Genomic DNA, 20653 nt, shown 5'->3' on the forward strand with positions numbered 1-20653 from the left:
TTGCGAGGCCAAGAAACCTTGGACTAGCTGCATTAGCCAGGATAGAGGCCTTATTGACTGCCAGCTTAATGGATTGATTGGTTGGTGGTGAATCACATGGTAAATGACTTTCACCCTAAAGCCGTGGTGACTTTGAGTTTATAACTACAAACGCATGGGTGCTGAACAAAGCAAGAGTTAAGGAGTCACCAGGCAAACCGAGTGGTGACTTCGGGTGAACTGTTCAAAAGATGGGAATTGGGATGGGGATGGGGCTTACGGCAGAGCGGTCATGAAGCGTACTCTAGATTTAATCGCCAGCATGAGAGGGGGCAAGGACAGAGGAATACATTTTTTTCTAGATGATGTCACAGCACTAAATGTTAATTCAGTGAAAATGAACCGGGCATAGCCACACAACACTCATCTGCCTGTAGTTGAGACAACAGTCTTTATTAAAACAATCCTAAAGCCGCCATCCCAAGAGAACACAGGGATGGTCCTACGGCTCCATTCGCATATGTAGCAGAGGATGGCCTTGTCGGGCATCAATGGGAGGAGAGGCCCTTGGTCCTGCCAAGGCTTGACGCCCCAGTGTAGGGGAATGTCAGGACGGGGAGGTGAGGAAAGTGGATGGGTGAGCACCCTCAAAGAAGCAGGAGAGAATGGGACAGCAGATTTCTGGAGGTGAAACAGGGAAAGGGGATAATATTTAAAATGTAAATTTAAAAAATCCAATAAAAGGAGAAGAAAAAAGAAAAAAACCAACCAATCCTGGTAGTGGTATCTTGGAAATTCTGCATTGTACGATGGAATTACATGCCATGAAGGTGTTTTTGGATTAGTATTCAAAATATCCCATGCTACAAGTTAGTGTATCTCTTAAAGCACTGAAATTGAGATTTTGAACAAAGTTTGAAAATTTAACCGTTAAAATATTAAGATTATGGGTAGGAGCATGGGAGAGCTGGCCCTGCACCCCGGTTGCCATGTAGTGCCATGGGAGGGGAGAAATGCCTCTCCTCCCCCACCCTGTGCTACCTGAAGCAGGCAGGAGAGCTGGCCTGGAGGTCATGAGAGTAGAGGAACTGTCTCTGCCCCTTGCCAGCTGCAGCACTGGGTAAACTAACTGGGGGCAGGCTGGAGAGCTCACCCTAGTGGGGTGGGTACAAAACTAGTGGGCTGACCAGCTCAGCCACCACCCAAGCCCAGATCCAGGGCTTTGAGCTGGCCCACCCCAACATCTACCCCATCTGTGAACTGCTGGAGAGAGTCAAGGGGCCAGTCCTGCAGATTCAAAGCTGCAGGATCTCCATGACACAGGGCAACAACAGGACATCTGAGAGGAGTCTTGGTGAGAATACAGTATTGTAGCAGAAGCTAGAGGCCTCGAACCAGACCAATGACTCACTGCAATGAACATTCGAAAGTAAAAAGTGTAGACAAAAGGGCACAATGTGGGACACACTGTGACATACGACGGCTTCCGTGACGAGATGTTCTTTAATTTTGTTTTGTTTTTATTTCTTATTTTCTTTTTGTGGGAAGCTGCAAAGGTGGGAGGGTGGATAAGAAGGGACAGGGACATGAGTGGGATTGGGGTGCACGATATGAAATTACAGAGAATCAATAAAAAAGGTTTAAGAAGGTGAAATTATCACTTTGACGAATTTAAAAGGAGGAGGGAGTAGGACTTTGAAGTGGGAGCCTTAACATTTTATATGTAATGTGAGTCCTGCTCCTTATGCACAGTATCAAGTAAAGCAGAGCGTTGGTTGTGTAGTATGCGCTGAGTGTATTCATTCTGTTTACGTAGCTTCACGTAAGGACACGTAGGACAGACAGCCTAAAGGGACAAGGGCTCTTTCCCTTCATTTCTTCCCTCTATCCTCTCCCCTTCCTTCTGTTCTCCCCACTCTTCTATTCCCTCTCTCGTTCGTTTCTTTTTCAAATTATTATTATTATTTTACTAATTTTCTGTATTTACCTTACATATACGGCTGTTTTGTCTACATGTACGTCTGTGTATCACATACTGGGGTCAGATGCCCAGGGAGCAGGCATGCAGGGGATTGCGAACCACCACACAGGTTCTGAGAATTGAACCCAGGTCCTTTGGAAAAGCAGCCAGTATTCTTAACTGCTGAGCCGTCTCTCCAGCTTCCCCTTTTAAAATCTTCTCTGTGTAACAGCCCTGGCTGTCCTGGAACTCACTCTGTAGACCAGGCTAGCCACAAACTCCAGAGATCTCCCTGCCTCTATCTCCTGAGTACTGGGATTAAAAGCGTGAACCACCACACCAGGCTCGTTTCCGGCTTGCCAGAGTCCCACATGCAACCCATAGTCTGCAACTATGTAGCGAAGGCTGGCCTGTAACATATGGCAGCCCTCCCACCTCAACTTCCCAAGTGCTGGATTACAGACTTGTGCTGCCATGTCTGGCGTTTAGAGATTTAGTTTCGCTCATGGTTTTGGAGGACTTCCGGCATTGTGAACAGGGGGGGGTGGGAGGGGTGAGGGGGGAGTCTGGGGGGGTGGGGAGGTGGGAGGGTAGGGGGATGTAGAGGAGGAGCTGGGTCTGTAGCAACAGGAGCATCCAGAGGAGATGATTCACACCCATGGGCCAGGAAACAAAGACCATGATAAAACCAGGGTCCAGGCTGTAACTTCCTTTTAAAAAAAAAAAAAAAGATTTATTTATTTTATTTATAGATGGTTGTGAGCCACCACGTGGTTGCTAGGAATTGAACTCAGGACCTCTGGAAGAGCAGTCAGTGCTCCTAACCACTGAGCCATCTCTCCAGCCCGGCTGTAACTTTCAAAGACCCATCACAAAAGATCTACTTACAGGAGCTAGTCCTCTTTCCTCAAGGTTCTACAATTTTAATAGGGCCACCAGCTAAGAGACAAGCACATGATGAACGCGTGCGCGTGCGTGCATGTGTGTGTGTGTGTGTGTGTGTGTGTGTGTGTGTGTGACGAGGATGTGTGTTCAGATTCACACTAAACACAAGTATCACTAGTAAGAAAATAGTTATATATCACTCTCAGTTTGAGATTAATTAAAAGTGAAACTATATTGCTAGTACATCAGTGAAAAACATGATTTACTTTACTAAAATTATTTAATACATCTTTTTCAGGAAAAGGGTGAGGTGGTTTCATAGTTTGATGTCAGTGAAATAAACAGCCATTGTTATTTGAAAAGCTATGATTTTGATGAAGCAATTGCTTTGGCTGTGTTCCGTGGGTTACCGAGGAGCTACTGGCTTTCTTCTCCCCAGGAGTTACTGGCTTTCTTCTCCGGCCTATCTGACCTGTATGTAAGTTGATGAGTAAGCCAGGAAATGGCCTATGACTGTGTCCTACTCATCAAATGAGAGAACTGCCACGCAAATACCTGGAAAAAAAATCTACCATTTGGGTTAGCAGCAATGTTCTCTGCCTATAACACACAGCGCGGAGACCACAGGGTTCTGGGTTCTTTGTAATATGAAGAAGCAAAGCTTGGGAATTTTCCAGTCAAATTTCTGCCCAATTCGGATTTAGTAAAGCATGCTTAGGAGAGAGACAGAGTGTTCTCTTCGCTTCTCATAAAGGAATAAATTAGTAAAATCATTTCAGCTCTACACAACAGAAACAGGCTTCTGGAAGGGGGAGGGCCCTTAATAAATAAATGGGATTCTAAAATGATGCACATTCTCAACACCAAAAAGTTAGAAACTTGAAAGAACGCAAGTTGGGCTGGGATAGCTCAGCAGGAGAGCTTGCCTGGTGTTGAGGAAGCCCTGGGTTCAGAACAGCACTGCGAAAATGTGATACTGGGTAGAACCCGACTTGGGAAAACACCTAGTACTCTCTGAGAGAGTGTGGTGACTGAGAGGTGGTGCGGCTGCTAAACATGAGGGCTAGAGTTCAGTCCCCCAGCACCAGCACAAAGCTGGGTGTGGCAGTGTGTGCCTGCTCTCCCAGTGTTGGCCCAACAGTCCAAGGGGATCCGTGGGCTCCAGGGTCAGTGGGAGAACATGTCCCAATAGTTAGGGAGCAATTGAGGAAGAGACCTAAGGAAAAACTCTGACTTGTGTCTGTGCACACACATGTGCAAACACACAAATCACACAAACACACACACACACACACACACACACACACACACACACACCCCGAACCTTGCTTAAATGGGTCATCACTGTTGCCTCCTTTTGTTTACAATAAAAAAAAGAAATTTTTGGATTTCCTTCTAACTGTTATGGCTAGGCACTGACCAGTCAAAGGAGATGTCCAACTAGCCAGAGTGGCCCAACCAATATGCAAAGCCAAAAAGCCACTCTCACTATCTAATATGGTCAAAGGCCTCCGTCTAAAGCTGACTTCTAAACTGAAGACATCGGGAAACCATTCTGTCCTTGCTTCAGAATAGAGGAGCTGAACTGAGAATTAGAATATGTGTATACAGAAGGAAATTCAAATATCCTTAGTGTTTATTGAATTCAGGGCTGTAACTGCTTATCAACGGAGGGTTCTAATTAACTGCCTTCCTATCAGAGCTTTACAGGTGAGGTTTTTAGACGTCAGGTTTTTGGGTTTCCTCACTGTAGCACTATCTACAAAGCCAAACATAACAGCCCAAATGCATGTCACTTTCTAAAATTCTAAACTACCCTAGCACTCAGGTGACAGAGGTAGGAGCATCGACCTGGCTACGTAGTGAATTCTAGGCTGGCTTTGTCTAGATAGCAAGACCTTGTGTCAGCCAATCAAAAAAATTAATGAATGGGCTGACGATGGCTTAGCGTGTGAGAGTGCTTGCTACACACACCTGATGACCTTAGTTCAAGCCCTCCAACCAACAAGGTAGACAGAGAGAACTGAATCCCAAAGACTGAACTCTGACCTCCACCCTAGTACTGTGGCATGTATGTTCTGCGCCCTCTCTCTCTCTCTCTCTCTCTCTCTCTCTCTCTCTCTCTCTCTCTCCCTCTCACAATGCTCAATAAAAAAGAAGTAAATTAGTAAATAAGATTTTGTTTCTACCTCTGACATGACACAGTAATGTTGTTCCCCCAGTATTCACAATGGTTATCTTTTTTTAAAAGAGGGAACTAGCGAGTTTATTCTAGAGCCATTTCAAATAACTATGGCCTGGGAAACAGATTTAGGTTACCTCAAATTCCATGTTCCAATGTGGAAGCAGTTTCATGAAGGTTTTATAGTTAGACAGAAAGAAAGCCATAAGTCAAGGCAAGTTTAAAGTATAGTGGTGGGCAAGCCAGAGGCGTGGGTACAGTAAGGTGAGGTAAGGTTTTCTGTGTGCACGGGATGTTCTCTGATGGCATCCCTGGCTTTGGGGTTGGTGGAAGCTAGGGGCCTGCAAAATTAACAGGTTCCAAAATGTTCTATCTATTAAGTCACAGGATATTCGTTCTGCCTGAGGCGGGCAAGGAGTACGTGTTCCGGAGGACGGAAACTCGCCTGAGATAAGGCATTCGGTTGCTGGACCTGCACACAGTAGTTCCCTTTATGTGATGGAATGGAGAGGGGTTTCTTATTTTCTCTGTGATCTTAACATATGACTTTCTTTACACGTCATTAAATAATAACCTAAAACCCTCTCACTTCTACTTACGTAGCCAATGTCTCAGTTCACCCTTTTCTCTTCTTACCTCATCACCCAAATTTGCTTCTCAAAAACCCACCACTTCTGTCATTGTGGCTCATTTTACAGGAATCTCCCAGGGAGCCAAAGTAAAAGGTGGGGTAAAGGGTGGGGCATCTGGCTGTTTTCTCAGGGCACTTGACTTCCGAGGCAAATTTCTTCTGCTATCTGCATTCTTTGTGTTCATAACTAGTGGTTTCAACAATGCTGCTGAACTTTCCGCATTCTTCTAGAAGGAGGATTTAGTATTTAGGAAACTTGGAGACACATGGCTCAACTTAAGTAGTACTTGTAAACACTGGACTATCATTTAAGGCCAGGTCCCTGCATGAAATAATCTCAGGATTTCTTTTGTTGCACGGCGTGTTAGAGAGATAGAAGGATGGTCCAGGAAGACATCTGGACACTACGTGGATACTCAGGCTTGTGGTATAGCTCACAAATTTGCCCTTATTGTATGGACCAATGAAAGTATCCTTAAGCCAAATGACTCTGCTTCCTTACTTTCCTCAGGGACCCTATGGGATTATACTTCTTTGAGATTGGGTCCTGGGTAGTAACAGGACCCTCCTCCACCTCTTCCTCCTCTTCCTCCTCTTCTACTCCTCCTTTCTCTTCTTCTTCTTCTCTTCATCCTCCTCTTCCCTCCTCTTTTCCTCCTCTACTTCTCATCCTCCTTCTCCTCTTCCTCCTCCTCTTCTCCTCTTCCTTCTTTTCTTCTCCTCCTCCTCTTCTTCTTCCTCCTCATCTTCCTCCTTCTCCCCTCCTCCTCCTCCTCCTCCTCCTTTTCTCACTGAATGTATAGTGCTCCATGTGCTCTGATGATCCAACTAAATGAAGTAAAGATGAAGACTAGGACGAGTTTTTGTCATGGGAAAGAGATGACAAAGTCAGGTTGCATGACTAGCTGGTATGTTCTAGAAGACAGGCATCCATGAAAAGGACACTTGGGTTCACCTCTTGTGCTTATCTTCAGATTCTGGCTCTGAATTCAGCCCGCTCTCCTTATGGTCCTCATGCTGCAAGGACAGGAGTCTCTACTGGCCACCATCCTTCTGTGTAGAATCGGAGGCTTCTGTGACAGGGTTGAACAGAGGAGAGGTGGGTGGGAAAGTATTTGTAGGCGATGTGGAGCTGTCCAGCAGTAAAGGAGCAGCGTTAGCGAAGTCCCAGCCAATCAAACTGAGTGTGGCAGCTGGGAGCAAGGCTTCAGCGAGAGCATTCCTAACCGGGAGAGTGTGCCTGCCTGCGTGTATGCAACTGCTTCCTCTGGCCGTAGGTTTCAGCAATCCTTCATCTTAAAATATGAAATGAAAAGTTCTAGGAGTGAGAAATTTATGAATTGCAAACTGCACGTCATTCTGGGAAGTACGATGAAAGTTCGTGCCATTCCCTCCTGAGATGTGTATTATCCTTTTGCCCAGTGTCTCCTCATTGTAAATGGCCCAGGAGCCACCCAGCAGGCATCTATGCCTACCATGCATACTCGCCATGAGATCACAGTAACCCTCATGTGATTTACTAATGGCCTAAAGACATGATGGTGCTGACGGCAGAGAAACAAACCATAAAGGGTTTCCTTTAAGCGAAGAGGTGAGCTTTCTTAACCTGCTGAGGAAGGAAAAAAGTGGACACTGAGGTTTCTGAGACCTACAGAAAGACAAAACAAAAGAAACAAAACTCAAATCTTCTGTCTATAAAATGGTAGAAGAATAAAAAGATAAAAAGAAAAAGAATCTGTGTGTGGTAGCTTTGCTATCAATCCTAAACCACAAAAGTCATGTCTGTCACACACAGTAAGCTATGATGGAGAAGGAATAAGGTCATGGGTCTTGGTACTGCCTGTGGGTTCAGGTATCTACCAATTACTAGAGCATATTCTGTACATGAGAGAAGTATTACTGCACCAAACAGACTATATGCCTTCACCCAACCCATCCCAAAGCAGGGATGGAGAGAGAGAGAGAGAGAGAGAGAGAGAGAGAGAGAGAGAGAGAGAGAGAGAGAGAGCGCGAGAAATGTGCACGGAAGAAGAAAAAGAGACTTGAAGATGACCGAAGGCAAAGACAGGGTTATCCTACACACGAGCAGTCGCTCAGCTAGTCACTGTTGGTCCACCTAGTATGTGCATGCGCTTGTGAGCACATAGAAACACACAACACACACACACACACACACACACACACACACACACAGTCTGTAAATGTGCTTTGTAAAAGCACTATGGCTTCATTATTTTTTATGCTGTGCAATCAGAAATAGTCATTTTAAGTATTCCATGTCGGAGAAAAAAGTAACTAATGAAAGCCTTACCCAAGTGCATAACTTTTTTTTAAAAAGTACTTGGGTCTTGTTAGAGTCTCCTAGCTTTTGCCCTTTCTAAGTGGCGGGTGCATTCCTTCCTGTGTATGCATACCTACTTGATAAAATCCAATAATATACTGCACAATTTATTTTTTTATTAAATGATTTGATGCTTAGCCATATTTGTTTCTTTTCCAGTGGAAAATCAAAAATGATTACAAGTATCCTAGATTGGGACTAGGCAAGGAATTGGGGATATTTCTTGTCTAGCTTTCATACCCCGGGCAATTAAATGTTATTCACATTTTATAGGGATATTTAATTGATGGTAAAAAAAAGGCAAGTTATTTCTTTGTAATATCTAAATACTTTGAAAAACTATAAGCAAATAAATTTTTTATTTCAAAATTGAAAATTCATTGCAGAAAATCTGGGAAATACAAAAATATGCACACCTCAAAATAAAAAGTTTACACAATCTTATTTCAGGCTCAGTATTTTTTAAGTTAAAAAAAGAGCACAGTAAAAAATAATTTTTGGTCCAAACTGAAAATCATTGCCTACACTGATTTACTCTTCCAGTCCAGAGAACCAGGGTCTTGCGTATGCGGCCAAACTGCTAAGCAACCTCCCGGCCTGTGGACATATCTGAATCATCTCCCTTGGCATCCTCTCCTCATGGGCCTGGAGGACAATACGTTATCAATGGCGGGCCAGATCCAGCCATAAGGTTGTAGAGAACCGCTCAGCTTTCTTTCCATAACCAGAGACCCAAGACATCATAAGGAGGGACACGCTATCCAGGAGAGCTTCATTTTTGTGAACTAACACTGCAGGTTCCCCACTCTGGACAGCTGTCGTCAGTCACATGCCACACCGAACAAAACCCCACCAGAGAAGACGTTAGCTCTGGCTTTGAAAAAACCCTTTTATCCTTCATGATTCGGATGCCTTTACATTTGTCACCTGAATGTGATATTAACATAATCGTCTGCATTTTCTGCTAATGAATGCACCTGTTTCTAAGACTTTATTTTAGCAGATTTAATGAGCTCTTCAAAGGAGTTTGCCCGGACTCACCGCCCCGCTAGGGGAAAAAAGCAGCTGTAAGCAAGTAACGCTGCATTCAGAATTCGAGTCAGGGCTCTGTGAAGTTGTTAAACTTGAGAGGAGTACCTACCCATCTGTCTGCAAGGAGAGAAAGGAAGCCGAGCTGTAGCTACAGCAACTGGGAAAAGCTCTAGTGAAAATGGGCCTGGCTACAGAAGCCTCTTCATTGCTTGGCCGGAAGGTATGAGTCTGGGGCAATTCTCTGAGCCGCCATTTTCTTATCTGTATATGGCGTCTACTTGTTGTAAGGGTCTCACGCCTCATGTTGTAAGCACTCGATAACGTGAGGTTTCCCTATAACCCTCATGTTTATTCTTAAGGAGATGTGATTTAGCAAAGGGCCACATACGGTTGGAATTCACTTATGTAAAATATCCAGACCCGGAACCACAGGGAAAGTAAATTGGCGGTGGCCAGGTTCCGGAAGGAGGGAGCCAGCATCAGGCTGGAACTGCTTAATGGATGTGAGGCTTCCCTTTGGGAGCGATAAAAATGTTTGGGAACTGGATACAAGGAGAAGTTGTGCAATGTCACAAAGACGCTATAGGTTTCTGTACCGTTGCCTTGAAAATAGTGAATTTTGTTACGTGAATTTCACCTGAAGCATAAAACAAAAGCACTCCTTTAAGTAATAATAATAATAATATTGTTATTATTATTAAATATGACTTTAAATGGATCGAGCAAATTGCTTGATTGACTGCAAGCCCTAAGAGAATTCTTAGGTGAATAATGACTCATCAAACATCACCCTAACGAAACCAGTCTGCTCTCCTCTACAAAGCCAGGAGGATGTCCTTTCAACTGCTGAATCATACCCCGTGTGAGGGTGGAACTCTCCTGGGAAGACGTTCCCATCCAATCTGCAGACGTTCAAATCCCTAAGCAATCCTGAAAGTCACGGAGATTTTTAAACTACCATGTGGGTGCGAGCATAGCAGGGCAGAGATATAATACTCCGCGTAATCAAGCCTGCCTTGCGATTTACTACATTTGCGTGACTGTCATCTCCCTTGGCTTTCTTTCTTTCCACATGGTCCTCTGTGTATGGACTAAAACTACCCCAAACCCAACTGAATAGAAAGTGAAAACTAGGTCAAGTGTTGCTTTAAAAAAAATGCATGGATCGGACACACTACAGATTACGAGGTAGAAGTATCCTAGACTAATAATGCTACCCGCCCCCACTACTTCTTCTCTCTCCCTCTCCCCTCTGCCTCTCTCCCTCTCCTTTCCTCTGTCCCTCGGGTGAGATTGCTGTGAAGGAAATCTCCAACTTGCTTTCAAATTTTATTTCAATCGTAGTGAGCACCAGTGGCAGTGGCTGCCTCTTGGGACTCTTCTCTGGGTAGGATGGTGGTTAACAGTCAGTGTTAGGGACTGGTTCACTGGCCATTCACCCACACTCCTCAGTGCTGGAGAACCATTCAGGGGGCAGGCTCAGCTTAGGAATCATCACCAGCTAAACATGGGTTTCTCTGGAAAGGTCCTGATTTCTAGAATTCTCCAAGCCAAGCCTTCTGGCAATGCCGTGCACCCCTACGTTCTAGAAGGGCCTCTTTATCCAGAATGACACGTAACGTCTCTCCGGAGGACTTTGAGTTCCATTCTGAGACCTCAACTTTGTAACCTGAGCTCACCTCCAGCCACCCTCTGGCAGTATTCAGCCAGCAGGGCACTGGCTGCATGCTGACGAAGGTCTCGCTATGCCACACACTGTGGTCCGCAGAAAGGGCAGCATCAGCATCACCTGGATGATCAGAATCAGTTGGCAATGCAGTCTAGGTCCCATCCTCAATCTACCGCATCCGAGCCTACAGCTTAAGTTCAGCTTCAGGAAGCAGCGGTCTAAGGGATCCTCTGCTTGAAGCTGCTTTTGCTGGCAACATGACTCACCATGTCAGGTTCCCAGGTTCCGGGTTCCATGCACTTTCCATTTGAAAGTTCTACACAGATTTCCCCGCAGGGCTCCTGGGCAAATGAGCTCTACTTTGGATGAGTTCCCACCCAGCGGGACTCAGGATGAGGTTCTCAGAGTGGTCACACGGTTATACAGTGCAGCCTCCAGCTAAGCAAGCTATGCCCACCCCCTAGGTCATCCTGCCCTCCTGTTCCCACAGCTCTAGTGATACCATGTTCATAAATTGTTGTTAAGGGAGAAAATTACCAGGAAGAAAAAAATAATAATGTCTGTAAACCTGCATAGTTTAGAGCTAAAGAATATGTTAAAATTTTCCATTGTGGAAATTTCCCAGCTACTGGGCTCTTAAGATTTTTTTTTTTTTTTTCAGAGCTGCAAGCAAAGAATGGAAATTTCCAAACGCAGCATTGAGAGCTGCTGTACTGCTGACTGTCTGGCTCAGCCGGGGTCATCTGCTTCTCTAAGACATCAAGGAATGCCAAGGTAGGTCTGAGAGAACACACAGGCTTCCTCTGCAGGCAGGAAGGAAGATCTTTGCACTGCCTAAGAGCTGAGAGGGGAGGAGGGGCAGCAGAGGTGACACCCCCTGCTCTCCCCCTGAACAGGAAGTTATCCCACTTGACTTCTTTCCAGGGGCAGCTGGCTGGCAGGATTTGTGTTTTTTAAAGGCATTCCTAAGGTGGGTGGGAGATGCAGAAACATGAAAGAAATCTTTGTTGGGGTCTAATTTTGAAAGGACTTTACCTGGTAGATATATCATTCAATCATGTGACCTGCCCAAGTAATATCTCTCTCTCTCTCTCTCTCTCTCTCTCTCTCTCTCTCTCTCTCTCTCTCTCTCTCTCTCTCTCATAGCCAGGCTGGCCTTGACCTCCCAGCCCTCCTTCCTCCACTTCCCAAATGCTGGGATTAAAGGCATGTGCCGTTATGGCCAGCATTAATTTCGAGTTCAGAATCTTCAGCTGTACCTCCCGAGACAACTCTATCTCCCATCCCCCATAAACCAAACCATCCACAAATATCCCAGCAGGTTCTGTCCCCACCTCGGCAATAACATCAACCGGCCTGTTCTTTCCACTGTAGCTACGTAAAAATACATTCCCATTCACAGCTGGTCCTGCCGCCTGAGTCAACAGGCATCTAATAGTTCCCTGAGATCTGGCATGTTCCTTCCACCCACGGATGCTGTTCCTACAGAAGTCTTAACAGCAGCAACTCCATGGAAGTTGGTGTCAGGGCTTCAGCTTCCTGTAGAAGATGCTGAAGGTTGAGTGGCTTCAGAACAGAAAAGTATTTCAAACTGCCGTGTAAGGTTTTGTCTGACTGAAATTTTGTTTCTGTCTTTCTACGTTCTTAAGAAACAGGTGCAATCTATGAGTTCTGTTTTCTGCCGTCTCATGGTACCAGGGAGAGGACTGCAATGAAGGGTTTTTGACATCCTTGTTCTTTATAATAAATATTTTTTATTAAAACAAGTTTGATAACAGTGAAGAATTTCTGGCAAGAAGATTTAAAAAAAAAAAAAAACACCCAGCGGCTTCCCGACTATAAACCCAACACTTAGGAGGACTGTCACAAGTTCAGGGCCAACCAGGTCTACAGGGTGAGGCCCTATCTTCACAAACTAAAGAGGAGGGACAGAGGTGGCTCCATTGGTGAAATGCTTGCTCTGCAGGAGTCAGGACCTGGGATTGGATGCCAGGTACCCTTGTAAAGCCAGGCATGATGTCATGCATCTTTAATCCTCTTGGTAGGGAGGCCGAGACAGGAGGATTCCTGGAGCTCACTGCCACCAGTCTAGCCAAACTGGTGAGTTCTAGGATCAGAGACAACCTCTCTCATAAAAACGGGGTGAAGAGTGGTTGTGTTAGACATTCATTGTTTACCTCTGACCTTCTCACACATACACATGTACCCCGAGAAACACAATCATACACACACACACACACACACACACACACACACACACACACACAGAGCAAATGAGAAACAGCTATCGAGTAAAGGAACTGCCCTATGTCTGTCAGTTCGACCCCATCTAAACAGAGAGACATCAGTGGCCAGTTTTAATGTCACTGGCTAACAGTAGTGGGACACAGAGTGATGAGCAGGAGTATTTCATGTAGGTCTGTTTAGACATTAGTCCCAGAGATGTTCAGTCCAGCCAATGGCTGCATCTGGGATAATGATCTGCTTTGCATCTTTAATGGGTTAAAATCGAGCCCCGTTCCCTAGTGAGACTCATCAGGTGGGTGCGGGAATGTGGGTCTGGGCCTCATCTACGAGCCCTATTCTCCTCCCCCTCTGTGTCTGTCATGTGCTGGAGGATAATGGTCCCCTCAGTTGAAGAGACTGATGACTCACAGCTGTGGGTGGGCTGGAACAGACAGGTATGATGAATACATCTTTCCCTGTGAGACCCAGAGACGACTTTTAAAAATTCGTGGTTGGGATGCATGCTGCTCTAGAGTATGATCGATGGCTTGGGATTTCAAACACGGCCAGGTTCTGTCCCTCCAGTCTTCCTGCTGTCTGCAGAGTCACTTTTCAGTGGCCCTGAGCAAGAACTGGAGCTGAGTTACGGACCCTTCCAATCTGGGTTGGATTTTTGCCTCTCTCTGGCTCTGGCTACCAGAATGGACCAGAAGTAACTGTGCTGAGTCCAAGCTGAGCTTCACGTGGCTACTTCTACCTTCTCTCTTGAACCTGCCACTGCTGGCTGAGCATAGGCCAACATGTAGGAGGATGAGTGAATGTGTACAGAGGGATGAATTATCCCAGTGGATGGTACCCTAGGCTCACAGTGATGGTACCCTAGGCTGACAGTGGGTGGTATCCTAGGCTCACAGTGATGGTACCCTAGGCTCACAGTGATGGTACCCTAGGCTCACAGTGATGGTATCCTAGGCTGACAGTGGGTGGTATCCTAGGCTCACAGTGATGGTACCCTAGGCTCACAGTGATGGTACCCTAGGCTCACAGTGGATGGTACCCTAGGTACCCTAGGCTGACAGTGGGTGGTACCCTAGGCTCACAGTGGATGGTAACCTAGGCTCACAGTGATGGTACCCTAGGCTCACAGTGGATGGTACCCTAGGCTGACAGTGGGTGGTACCCTAGGCTCACAGTGATGGTACCCTAGGCTCACAGTGGATGGTACCCTAGGCTCACAGTGGGTGGTACCCTAGGCTCACAGTGATGGTACCCTAGGCTCACAGTGGATGGTACCCTAGGCTCACAGTGATGGTACCCTAGGCTCACAGTGATGGTACCCTAGGCTGACAGTGAGTGGTACCCTAGGCTGACAGTGATGGTACCCTAGGCTCACAGTGGTGGTACCCTAGGCTCACAGTGATGGTACCCTAGGCTCACAGTGATGGTACCCTAGGCTCACAGTGATGGTACCCTAGGCTCACAGTGATGGTGGTACCCTACCTTAGGCTCACAGTGATGGTTACCCTGGTAACCTAGGCTCACAGTGATGGTACCCTAGGCCAGTGATGGTACCCTAGGCTCACAGTGATGGTACCCTAGGCTCACAGTGGGTGGTACCCTAGGCTCACAGTGGGTGGTACCTTAGGCTCACAGTGATGGTACCCAGGGATGGTACCCTAGGCTCACAGTGGATGGTACCCTAGGCTCACAGTGGGTGGTACCCTAGGCTCACAGTGATGGTACCCTAGGCTCACAGTGGGTGGTACCCTAGGCTCACAGTGGGTGGTACCCTAGGCTCACAGTGATGGTACCCTAGGCTCACAGTGATGGTTCCCTAGGCTCACAGTGATGGTACCCTCGGCTCACAGTGATGGTACCCTAGGCTCACAGTGATGGTACCCTAGGCTCACAGTGGGTGGTATCCTAGGCTCACAGTGGGTGGTACCCTAGGCTCACAGTGGATGGTACCCTAGGCTCACAGTGATGGTACCCTAGGCTCACAGTGGGTAGGCTCACAGTGGGTGGTATCCTAGGCTCACAGTGGGTGGTACCCCTAGGCTCACAGTGATGGTACCCTAGGCTCACAGTGGGTGGTACCCTAGGCTCACAGTGGGTGGTATCCTAGGCCATCACAGTGCACTGGGGCTGGCCCTTAGGCCAGGGTTTACTGACCTTTGATCTAAAACAACGTGTTACCCACAGAAGGGTTGGTACCTATTCTGGGATCCCAGCAGGTCCACTTACGTTCATCTCTGTCATTCCGGAGGAAAAGGGAGACAACTGGGTTTATTTCCGGTAGAAGAAGGTAAGAAGGGACTGAGGGTGAGACTCAGTGGATAGAATGCTTGCCCTAGTAAGCACAAAGCCCAAGACTGGAACCCCATGACCACAAAAACTAGGCATGCTGGCATATGCCCACAATCTCAGCACTTTGGAGGTAGAAGCAGGAAGATCAGAAATCAAGGTTATCTTTGGTTACTTAGGGAATATGAGACCAGCCCAGGATATATGAAACCTTATATCAATTTTGGAAAAAAGGGGGGAGGGGGGGAAAGAATGGCAGACGAAGTTCAGAGACTGCACTGAACACGTATACAGGGAACAATTAAAAGCCTCTTAGCTACTTCCTCCTCAACGGCTGTTCGGTTAATGCTACAGGCCCGAAGGATCGAGCACTGTTCCATTTCCCAGCCTCCAATCTCTAACACCAATTTAACAAATGCACGCTGTATGTCTCAGTAAGGATGTGGCGCCACTCGTACTTTGCCTGCTTGGAGTTCCCCGAGTGTATTGTGCTGTTTCACGCCTCCCTAACTCTGCACACAATGTTCCTTCTGCCTGGAACACTCTTAGCCCTCTTCTCTTACTGGCTAACGCCTACTCACTGATCAGAGCTGAGCTCAAGGATACTGCCTCTTGGAAGACTTCCCCAGGAGCACCTCCACCTCTCGCCCTCAACCTCCGGCCACACGCTCGGTTTCAGCATTCATCCTGCCAGCCCAACAGTGAAAGCGGGGAGGGGGGGGTGGGGACCTGTTTCTATGGCGCTAGGCACTTACTGTGTGCCGACACTGTCGGACAGAACCATCTGATTGAAAATGTCCACATCCCTGTGTCCTGTCGTTGTTCCTCAAGGCAAGCATACATTCAGAAGTACATGCCGTGAGTTCCTCCCACCTGTTGAGCAAACAAGATACACGGTGATTTATCATGTAAACTGTATACCCACTGAGGGCAACTACCGCGTCTTCTCACTCTTGCGGCACCCGGAACAGACTCAGAACGGGCAGCAGATGAACGGAAGCAAAGAGCAAATACTAACGCAGCCCGGAACACGTCTTCCGCGGTGTTCACTGCTCTCCACGGGGTCAAAATCGGTCAGTGACTTCCTGAGGTAGCTGTTATAACTATCATGGTGCGTGATAATGACATATCAGGAATGGAAGGCGTCAAGAATTCTCTGGTAACTTTCCCAAGGTTGCACAGCTAGTGTGCGACAGAGCTAGTTCCAGAGGCTGTGTTTACAGCTGCGGGAGGAAAGGAAGGCTGCAGTGACTCAGCAGAAATCCATTTCCATCCTCAAAGAGGAAGTCAGAGAATGGAACTCTGAGGACCTGAGTGGTCCGATGGGCGTGGCTGCGTGTGGGCTTAATAGCCAACAGGCTTGCATCACAAGGCCATGTAGGTGCTCAGTGTAGAGAGGTGGGTGGTACTGATTCTGTTATCATGTTTACTCAGCATGGGGCCTAGCAGCCCACATACTGCAACAGGACACTGTTTAAGGCCTCCGAGACGGCAGTCAAGGCCTTATGGCATAACCCCTATGCAGGCCTATTCCAACAGACATTTTACCAAGGAGCATTTGGAAGACAATGTTGGAACTGTCTCTGAGGCTGCTGAACCTGGCTAGACACGGGCACTCTTTGTAAAATCACAACGGCCAGCTGCTCACTGAAGTTTTTGGCAGTCCCCACGGAGCCTCCCAGGCAGTGTACCTTTCAGTGAGACAGACAAAAGCAGGGACACACAGTGACCGACCCACAGCTGTCTCGGTACAAGCCTGCACTGCTGAAAAGACAAAAGCAGATACTTGGAATAGAATTTCGCTTCTGGGACAAGTATGAGCTTGGAAAACGATAGATCTGAATACCCACTGGGACATAAGGAAATGAAAATGACCAGTTCCTGCAGACCCTTCACGTCCATAGTCCCTTTCAATCCTAAATAAACATTCTCTGCTTCTCAGACACACTCAACCTGAGTTCTACAGGTTATATGCACCCAAGAATGTGGCCTACAACACTGTAGATGGTGTTGTTGATGTTGCAATGTCAAGAGGTTGGAAACCCCTTGCAGGTAATCTTCCCCTCAGAACTGGAGCCTCTCTAATGGTTTAAAGGGCTGAGCAGGGGCCAGGATGACCTCCCACAGGCTTCCAGTTGATAGTACAAAACACAACAGAAGCCAGGAAGACCTCCAGAACTCCAAAGAGCTGCATGGTCCCACGTCCCTGCACAAGACTGTGCCCACTGGCCTGCCACCTGCTGAGGAATTTCTCCCAAAGACAATCATGGCCTGGCTTGAAAACTCCAGAAGCATCCATTGGATTTGTATTCATTTTCAGGGCACAGGGTCGAGTTTATAGCATTTTACTTTGCCATTAAAATAACCCAACTGTTGAGTTTGCAGCCTATTTTACCCAGATTGCAGATTAACAATTTAAAGCCATCGGCTTGGCAAGTATATCTTCCCAACTGACCATAAACTCCTTGAGGGTCGAGAACATAATCTTTCTCCTTTGGAGTCCCCTGTACAGATGATATGGCACAGAACTTGGCAGAGGTCAGAGAGACAGAGGACAAAGTATTTGGAGGACCCCCCACCAACACCCACCCATGCAGCCACACCGTGCTCCAGTTCTGTGGCTGTCTTTGGAAGCACTTAAGTCTGAAATGCGATTTCCTCATCCATAGATCCCTCTCTGGCCTCCCTACTTGTTGAGAAGATCAAATGAGATAATGCACGGGAAAGTATTGTGTAATCCAAGAACGGCCAGTGACTGAAACGTAAGGAATCCTCAGAGACGCACTTAGTAAGTATCTGATTGATTTTTAATGATAAGGTATTGTCTTCCCTCTTCTCCACAACCAGCCCCTTTAAGGATTTTATTTCCTGGAATTTAATTTTATTTGAGTAATAAAGCCACTTCACGTCTTCCTGGTCGTGTGTGTTTCACCCCACAGTCACCTTAAAATTTGATTGTAATCTAAGCAAACCAACCCCATAACGTCACAAAGCACACTAGTCACGTCAGTCACCCAGGACTCATGAGAACGAATACATTCCGACCCCACTTCTATTTCAGAAGCTTTCTTGTGCCGCTACCAAACTGTGAAAATTGTACCCTCAGCAGGGATTATGCATATTTCTTGTGTCAAGGCACACTCTGGATACAGGAGGCCTAACCTATGTCGTCGATCTCTAAGTCCAGGCCAGCAGAGAACGTGAGAAATTTCACAGAGGCGACACTATAATTTGGCCTCTTAGAACACACCATTTATTTATAGTCCTGCTTCTGTATTTATTCTTAGCAAAGACAGCACACTTGGTGATAACAGAGTTCTATAAGGTGCATTAGAAATCTTTCAAACGTGTAGTCTTTGGATTCTTGCTCTGTTAACTAGAAAGACAAACAAACAAGAACAAAACAAGAGACACAAGGAGATGAGTAAAGTCTTAAATTCCAGAGACGAGTTTGTACCTGGTTCCCCCTTTGGTTCTGGAACCAAATAACATGAAAGTAAAAACATCCAGATTTTATACAACAGACAAAAACTAGACAGCGACAGAACCACTGACTCGACTTAAGAACTACGTCTCTCACTGAAGTAGCTCAATGTTTATTTTGAAACGCTACTTATGAAATCTAGGAGCCTATTCTCTTCAGGTCAACCAAACTATGAGCCGTCGGATTTATGTACAGGCTTGAGCTGTGCTGTTAACAAACTGGACTCGGGCCAGTTTTGAATAATATTGGTAAGTTTATTTATAAAACCCCATTTAGGGGGCTGCCTTCCAGAGGAATTAATCAATCCAAAGCAGTTGTCTATGTTAAATACTCCTAAAGATAGGGGGAAAAAAATAGTAAGCAAACAAGCGCTTGCCTAGGAAGTGCAAGCCCTGGGTTCGGTCCCCAGCTCCGAAAAAAAGAACCAAAAAAAAAAAAATAGTAAGCAAACAAACCAAACTCCTAAACTCATCATTGAACGTTCAACAACTGTAAACATAAAGCCAGTTTTGAAAGCCTTTGTTTGCATTTGAGACAGTCTTACTATGCAGCTCTGGCTAGCCTGGAACTCCCTACATGGACCAGGCTGCTTTTAAACCTCCAATGATCTGCCTTTCTGTGCCTCTAGAGTGCTGGGATCATGGGCAAACACCACCACATCTGCCTTTTGTTGTTAGTACCAGGAAGGAAGCAAGGGCCTTGCATGTGTCGAGCATACATTCTCAGCGCCAGAAGCTTTAGTTTTAGCAGATGACACTTATTGTATAGAAATACAGTTTAATGTTCAACCCGATAGCAAGTTTATACGACTTTATTTTTGCCTAATTAATTGTTTTCAACAGACATGTTTCCTTCTCAGTCTCAATGCTTTCCTATGTCTCCCAAGGCTGGTAGGAAGTCAAATTCCTTTCACAGTCAGACCGGAAAAGAAAAATACCTAAGAGGAGACATGGTGGCTTTAAAATGTGCTGATTTATTAATTATTCTCTTTGCCGAACATGGCGGTGGGGTTGGTGGTGTTAGGAAGGCTGTGGTTTTTAGCAATGGAATGGTTCTTGATCCCTCTCTGTCCCAGTGATGTGTGGGGAGTGGTAAAACCTGTGGAGGTGGGGTGGGGCTGTCACACTGCAATCTCAATTGTAAAGGGTTAGGGTTAGGGTTAGGGGTTAGGGTTAGGGGTTAGGGTTAGGGGTTAGGGTTAGGGTCCACCAGGGACCGTAACCCATGCATTTCAAGGTGAACGTTTCTTGTGCACACAGGTTATTTACTTACTTCATAGGTACTGCTAAATATTTTCTCAGAGTACATTTTGCCATACAGAGTTCTCATTCCAAAGACTTGTCAAAGTCTGCACCATCTTAAAGTCAAATCATACTTCTATGGCATCTAATATAATTCAAGAAAAATAAATGAGAAGAGAGAAGTTGGGTAGAAGTTGTACCGCTTTAATAAAACTTGGGTTTCGCCTTTTATTTTATCCCTGTAGGTAAAAACAAAATCAGCAGCCTTCCTGTCTAACTGGTACCACTTGAAGCATTTGGTTTAATTTTAGGATCCTTGATTGCTGCCAGGAACAAGTGTGCTGCTGTGGCATGAAGTGGAAGGTAACTGGGAACCAGGCAAGAAAGAAAAGCCTTTCTCCATAACTAACGCACTCACAGAAATGCAGAGCGCAAAGAAAAGGACAAGTGATTTCACTGAGGCATATAAAGTGACATTTCATCCGCAAGTTCCTGAAAGAGCCAAACCGACTGTCACACACACCTGTCACACACGCCTGTCAGTCCCTTAAAGAACAATCACAAGGCCAGCTGCATGGCTGGACAGGCAAAGCTGCCTGCTGCCAAGCTCCACGACCCAAGTTCCAGCCCAGGACTCACCCAGCCAAAGAAGAATGTTGACCTGATTTCCACAAATTGTCCTCTGATCTCTACATGCACACAGGCATTTGGGCAAGCAT

The 20653-nt window shown here is 46.2% G+C and overlaps 1 long non-coding RNA gene across 2 annotated transcripts in view; it reads right to left on the reverse strand.

Annotated features, from left to right (window-relative positions):
- LOC116903995 overlaps nt 1-20653 on the reverse strand; it is a 120726-nt gene that overhangs the window by 38490 nt on the left and 61583 nt on the right. For both annotated transcript variants that reach the window (XR_004388324.1, XR_004388323.1), the window contains exon 2: nt 15965-16082. This is a non-coding gene — a long non-coding RNA (uncharacterized LOC116903995). The remainder of the gene's footprint in view (nt 1-15964; nt 16083-20653) is intronic.

The sequence above is a fragment of the Rattus rattus genome, chromosome 6, assembly GCF_011064425.1.
Source record: "Rattus rattus isolate New Zealand chromosome 6, Rrattus_CSIRO_v1, whole genome shotgun sequence".
Taxonomy (NCBI): Eukaryota; Metazoa; Chordata; class Mammalia; order Rodentia; family Muridae; genus Rattus; species Rattus rattus.